Genomic DNA, 6,000 nt, shown 5'->3' with positions numbered 1-6,000 from the left:
CAATGACGCGAAATAAGTTGGCGCGTGGTGACACTGGCCCCTTGAGGCGAGAACGACGAAGTTCGTGGTTGCGCGCGCGCTCTCCGAGGTCCAGCTATTATTAAAGGCTGACGTGTTTTTTGCCTATCTGTTGCTGGTCAACCATTCTAGCTGTACTAGCTGGGTGACAATATGATGTAGACATGGGCAGAACGGCTCACTTCAGAGATTTAAGGGAACCGGTAAGCCGTTCAAATGAATCGGCTCATTTCAGTGAGCGGCGAGGAACGGCTTATCTCACTGAAATGAACCGATTCATTTTAACGGCTTACCAGTTCACTTCAATCTGTAACCTTTGTTATGCAAAGCCTAGTTACTTGGCTTTGGAAAAACGATATATGCATTAGTAGAATAACCGTATTACAGGTATTTTCACTATATTTTCAGAATATTTATCAATTACTTATTTTAAAAGCGCGATTTTTAAATGATAATGAACCTTTCTTTTCTTCTTTCTGGGGTTTTACGTGCCGAAACCACTTCTGATTATGAGGCACGCCGTAGTCGAGGGCTCCAGATTAATTTTGACCACCTGGGGTTCTTTAACGTGCACTACAACGCAAGCACACGGGCGTTTTTGCATTTCGCCTCCATCAAAATGCGACCGTCGCGGCCGGGATTCGATCCCGCGATCTTGTGCTCAGCAGCGCAACGCCTTAGCTGACTGAGCTATACCGGCGGGTTCCGCTTCCAGTGTCGATTAATGCCGTTATTTCTTCGTCGTCTGTGGTGACAGGAATGTTCGACGTTGCAACCTCTCGTACGGTGTTTTTCTGCGTCGTTCTGTTTTCGTCGTTGTCGTCGTAGTGGAGGATCTTGCGTACAGTGGACGTCAGCGGCCTCACCTCCGGAGGTCCCTGAACTCAGTTTCCCCAAGCGCCGGGCTAGGCGAGGCGAGTGGCGTCTGAGAGCTCCGCGAGAGAAGGCTTGGCTTGGTGATGGTGACTTGTAACGAGCAGGAGACGACGAACGGGGCTTGTGCCATCGCTGATCAACATTGCGACGATTCGCGACGAAACTCTATTTCCGGCGGCCGCTCACCAGGTCGTGGACGAGGCGCACTCGGCGAGAATCCACGCAGCCCCACATGACGATAAGGACACATTCTGTAGATGTGCCCGGCTTCGCCACAATGAAAACAAAGGGGCTTGTAGTCATAGGTGCGCCAGACGTCGCTCTTTCTACTTCTTGCTTCGGCGATGTGCGGTTATCTGCGAGGCGGCCTGAAGATTACGTCCATTTGTTGAGCGGGGTGCACCATGCTGTACACCCTTGAGGGAGGTGGACGGCGTACTGCTTCAGCGTTACTCATTTCAGCACGCGGTCTCTGCTGTGGTGCCCCGTACTGTCCAGGAACATGGACGGCCTGTCGGACCTTGGCGCGCACCATTTTCGCAATGGAGAGTTGTCCCACAGGGGCAGCGGTCGTCTGCATCTTCTGCATTTCCTCCTTGACGGCAGCCCTGATGAGTTCTCGCAAGGCGCCGACGTCGTTACCGAGGGTAACGGCAGGGGGCTCCCTTGAAATCACGGCGTCGCGGTTGTATTGCCTAGCCCGCTGTTGAAGGGCCTTTTCCATGGTTGTGGCTTCGTCATGGAACTCTGCAAGTATCATCGGCGGATTTGTAATGAGGCCGGCAAAGATTTACTCTTTGACGCCGCGCATTAGATGGCAAACCTTCTTTGTTTGAGTCATAGAAGGGTCCGCACGTATGAAGAGCCGATTCATGTCTTCTACGTACGCCGTCACTCACTCATTCGGGCCTTGAATTCTCGCCTCCATTGCCAACTCCGCCCTTTTCTTCCTGTCCGCCCTGGCGAAGGCATTAAGGAACTACCGACGAAATTTTTCCCATGACGTCAGTGTCGCCTCATGGTTCTCAAACCATGTTTTCGCGGAATCTTCAAGAGCGAAGTACAGGCAGCGTAGCTTACGCTCGTGGGTCCAGTAGTTGAGGTTGGCAACCTAGTCAAAACGATCAAGCCAGTCGTCGGCGTCCTCTGAAGCATTTCCGTGGAACGGATTCGGCGTCCGGGTGTGATTGACGACCACTTGCGATGCTGCAGTAGCGGCAGGAGGTGGTTGGTTCGTCATTCTAGTTCGTTCGGGTAGCAGGCCGTGCTGTGGCTGGAGTTCCTGGAGACGTCAGCTGTACGTACGTGCATAGAGGTAAGCTCAGCCGAACTACTCGCCGGGCTTAGGTCTGGGGTACGCTCTGGAGATCTTAACATCGACCGTACCCTGCACTTCCACCAGAAATGTCACCCAACTACTACAGCTAAAATAGTTGACCAGCGACAGATTGGCAAAAGAAACGTCTGCCTTTTGCAATGGATGGTCCTCGGAGAGCACGCGCGCAACCACGAACTTCGTCGTTCTCGCCTCAACGGACCAGTGTCATCACGTGCCACCTTATTTCGCGTCAATATTACAAGATGTGCCGTGTGCCATAAAAATTAATTCAGGAGTTTATTAGTAAATTTATTATGTAGGTGGATGCATATTTTTATTTCTCGTGCAAGCAAAGTGCGCCTCTCTGAATAATCCAGCCTAAGGATACAATTACTTTATCTGAAACAGGAAGTATTACAAATTCAGCGATAGTTAAAAATGATCACCACGAGTATTTGGGCACCGCATCGTCCGGGAATGTCAGCGTGGTCTCCAGGTCGGTGTTAATGATGGTATTGGCTCCTATAACGACCGCATCGTTTCCACGCATCTATCTCCGTTACTCTCGCTATGATGCCCTAGAAGCGTAAATCCAATCGAGCGATGTGGCAAAGGCTTGAGATGTCTACACTGAAATTTATGCGCATGGATATTCTGCACTGAGACCAGGACTAGTTATTCAGCGATATCGCAGCGAAGATAAGGAGAGCAGCGATACAAAGCCAGCGCGTGGCAAGTGAACACAAGGACCGCGAGGTTCTGTATAAGTAACACTTCCGTATAAGTAACACTTCCGTATAAGTAACACTTCCGTATAAGTAACACTTCCGTATAAGTAACACTTCCGTATAAGTAACACTTCCGTATAAGTAACACTTCCGTATAAGTAACACTTCCGTATAAGTAACACTTCCGTATAAGTAACACTTCCGTATAAGTAACACTTCCGTATAAGTAACACTTCCGTATAAGTAACACTTCTGTATAAGTAACACTTCAGTATAAGTAACACTTCAGTATAAGTAACACTTCAGTATAAGTAACACTTCAGTATAAGTAACACTTCAGTATAAGTAACACTTCTGTATAAGTAACACTTCTGTATAAGTAACACTTCTGTATAAGTAACACCGCAGCGCTCCGCCCACATGCCAACGGCGTTTGTGATTCGTCGGTCATGTTCGACTGCTACCTCAAGCTGTTCTGTACGTGAACTTTATCTCACTGCGTTCCATTTACGATGGTGACTACTTGTAGACTCCAACATCCGAAGTTATATTGGCCCGAAATATTGCCGTGCCCCACACCCTTGTTACCATCACTAATAACGCAGAGTTCCCCGCTTCTTGTCCAATCACCCCTTCTGGGTATGTAGCATGCTACAGGAATCAGCATCATAAACAACACGTGGCTGTCATCTGAAAGAGCTAGTTGGGTATGGCAAGCGGCACGGTCTAATAGTTATACCATAGGGCCGCTGTGTGGATGGCCGAGGTTCGAATCCCGCCTCCGGAGGTACTTAATTTTTTTAAGTGGATGCAAATATATTCTGCGAGGACATGACCCACCGACACCGGTGAAATCATGGACTGATAGTCAAAGGAAGCTTTGTTTTAAAAGCAGCGGAAGAACTGAAAAAGCTCAAAAGAACAAATACTGGCTCTCCCGTAATCGAGAGTAGATGTGAGCGTGAAATGGCCACCATATGGCGTCTTTTGCTACGTTTGTGCCGCCGCCTTCAAACGGTTTTCTTCCAACAGCGCAGCGCGCTCAGCGTTTGTCGCTACTTTTTTCTTCTTGTCGCGGACCGCTCACGACTCACGCACCGCAGGCGTTCAAAAGAGCACAAGTAACCCTGTCTCAGTGCCAAAGGATGTATGGTACCCTCTATCAGCCTTTTGAACATCGTTACTGGATATGACAAATAATACTTCAGCGTACTAGAAATTACATCTTGAGTGATATTGTGAACAAACATTAGAAATAAATCGGGAATAATATTTTTTCTAACTTGTTTCGGAAGTAACTAGCGTATGTAATGCGGTCCTGTACAAAGGGTTGGGGGGCAGAGACCACATTTCCTTAACTATTGACTGGTTGTCCGGATTATCTCGTTTTGTTCTCGCAATGACGCGCGGATGTTCTCGTTTGAGTGCCCGGATAACAGCTCTGGCTTTTGGCTCAAGGGCACTTGAAGGTCGCCGGCAATGGGAGCTAAAAGCATTTCTTGCTTAATGCTAATCATCTAAGTTCGAGCACCTGCACGGAAGTATTGTGCTGTGCGGCGCTGACTTCCGTCCGGCGTTTCGATGTGGCTTTCACATGAGCGATGTTGGCACTACTATTTTAATCTGTGGTTCTATCCCTTCCCATTGGACCACGAATATCCTATGGACGTCCTGATTAGATCCGAACATCGAAGTCCCAGTTAGGGCGTCCAGTGGATAACATGAGGACAATAATTTTGGGAGGTCCTATTTAAAACATCCTTCGGACATCCACATGATTGAAGTTCTGGGATCTAAACAAAACCCAAAACTTTATTCCTATGGATGTCGGAAGGATGTTTGCAACGGGATGTCCCATACCGGACATGTAACACACACAATCCAACACGTACGTATTACATACGTGATCTCATAGCGGCATGTTAAGTCTCTTGCACGGCTGCTCGCAGGGCACGCTCCTCCAAAAAGACATGTCAGACAGCAACATGAAGCTGCCACACTCAGATCAAACTTCCAATGAAGACGATAAATGGAGAAGTTGCAATGAATGACCCAAACTACACAAGCATATCGGGAAGAAACGTTACGTAGGTAGAGCACTGGAACAACTGCGCATTACCTCCTACCGCAAGCTGTAACCGAATTAAACGTGTCCTACGCTCTCCGAACATGTCTAGAAAGCCGAGTACTGCAAACCCTGCCGTAGAACACAGCATTGACTGCCTTTACCCAGTCGAATCGCCGTCATTAGCCACTGCTGCATGTACGCTTTGCGCTGCTTTGCGCGTAGTCGGTCACATGACTAAACGGCGCCGTTTTATTGGGTCTCTTCGCCCTTCTCAGAAGGCCTTAAATGCCTGAAGGTTGGTGCGCTCCGGGCGCACCGCGCTCAGTTCGCGCGTTTTCTCTGAACGTGGTGGTTGTGTCATGCGCTCATCAGTTCCCGCGTAAACGTCTGTCAGCTCTAGGGGAACGTATCGTCTGCATCATCTCTGCGGCGCCTGTACGTTTTATGCCTATGAAGAGGTAAGTGACAGTTCATGGAGCAAGTGCTTTTCTATTACCAGCCCTGCAACCTTTTCGACTAGCGTGTCGTCATGCCTGCGCTTAATCGAATGCCGGGCATTGTACATCGCCATTGTTTGCGGCAACGGTAACGCCAGTCGGCAATTGACGATCCGTTAATTGTGCTTCCGTAACACTGAGTTTGGTCGCATCGTACAGCCTTTCTGCAAACTTTTGAGCTTACTTAGTGCTATATTGTTTCTGTGCAGCTCTGAGATCCGCAAAAAAAAATCTGAATTCGGAACTTTAGAACCGCCAACTACTACTATGTAGCCCACAGGATGAGGCCGCAAGATTTATGGTTGGGTCTTTCTTGAACAGTGGCGAATAATAATAAATATAATGTTAATAATAAGAACTATTCCGGACACGCACTCTCGGTAATAGCTTTGCCCGAGTTTCGTTCGCGTTTTGTTTGCGTAACTGCGATTGCGAGAGCAATGTACAACTGCATAAGATTAGAATAGCTGAACATTTGTAGCCATATGTGTCACA

The sequence above is a fragment of the Dermacentor silvarum genome, chromosome 9 (assembly GCF_013339745.2).
Source record: "Dermacentor silvarum isolate Dsil-2018 chromosome 9, BIME_Dsil_1.4, whole genome shotgun sequence".
Classification (NCBI taxonomy): Eukaryota; Metazoa; Arthropoda; class Arachnida; order Ixodida; family Ixodidae; genus Dermacentor; species Dermacentor silvarum.
Note: the sequence above shows the minus strand (reverse complement) of the source record.